General features: G+C 38.5%; 1 long non-coding RNA gene across 1 annotated transcript; it reads left to right on the top strand.

The window, feature by feature from the left end:
• The first annotated feature begins 46 nt into the window (after window positions 1-46).
• Window positions 47-994, top strand: LOC117106174. The gene is made up of 3 exons (XR_004445011.1): window positions 47-194; window positions 354-521; window positions 956-994. It is a non-coding gene; the product is annotated as an uncharacterized LOC117106174 (long non-coding RNA).

The raw sequence follows: 994 nt of genomic DNA, 5'->3' as shown, positions 1-994 counted from the left end.
TTATATACAACTTTTAAAAATTTAAGAAACTGTAAACCACTAATCTTGTGAGTTATCTTTTCAGCATTGTGCCTCAGATCCCACCAGTGTTTGAGGGTTTTGCTGGATCTGTTTGGAGACAGTGTCACTTTGGCAGTCATCCACGTCTTCTGGTTTCCACAGAACATAAGAAAGTGGATCTAATAGATGTTATGGTAAGTAGACTAGTCCTAGACACAGAACTTTGACCCCTGGTTGGGGACACTAGGCCCTTCATCAGGGAATCTCTGCCACCAACCACTGCACAGGAATCAACTGTAAATAGGAACGTATCTCCTATACTATAATCTTTTCTTCTTTTTTTCTGTTCTTAGGACACCAACAACTTGAAAGAAACAAACTTGTTCCAGTTACCAAGCAAACACCTGACTCAATGTGAAGACATCTTGGTTACTAAGCAGCATCCTAGCAACTACTTTTGGCACTTTGTGGCCACTCATCACCAACTGTTTATGTTTGATGAGAGACTCCCACAGACACCTGTAAGAAGCATTTTGCATTTTATACTTATACAGAGTTGAGTATGGTACTTGTCCAGGGTAGGGTCCAATGTTGAGCATGCTCTAAATGCTCAACATTCTTGTCCAGTGTATGGAACTTATCCAGAAAATGGAAGTTATCCAGGGTATAGTATTCTATTCAAATTTTAGCATGCACTATGTCTTTTCCAGATTAGGGTATGTCCAAGGTCTTGTGTATTGTCTTCAAACAAAATACTACACCTGCAACTGAAGACACTACACAAGCCCCGAGTATGTGTCCATCTCTAGATATGCCTGTCTTGCAATTATAATTATGCTTCTTACTGTACCTAATTCCTCTCCAAAATGCATAATTCTTTGTCCCTTGGATTTTTAAAAGATTTCTACATACTGTATATATCTTTATATTTTTTTTTCTTATGCTCCTTATCAAGGTGTTGGAATGGAACCATCTTCTAAAGATGCCTCCAATC

This window comes from Anneissia japonica, unplaced genomic scaffold, assembly GCF_011630105.1.
Source record: "Anneissia japonica isolate Jap-2015-1 unplaced genomic scaffold, ASM1163010v1 scaffold116922_len994_cov130, whole genome shotgun sequence".
Classification (NCBI taxonomy): domain Eukaryota; kingdom Metazoa; phylum Echinodermata; class Crinoidea; order Comatulida; family Comatulidae; genus Anneissia; species Anneissia japonica.
This window is presented reverse-complemented; position numbering and strand designations above follow the sequence as displayed.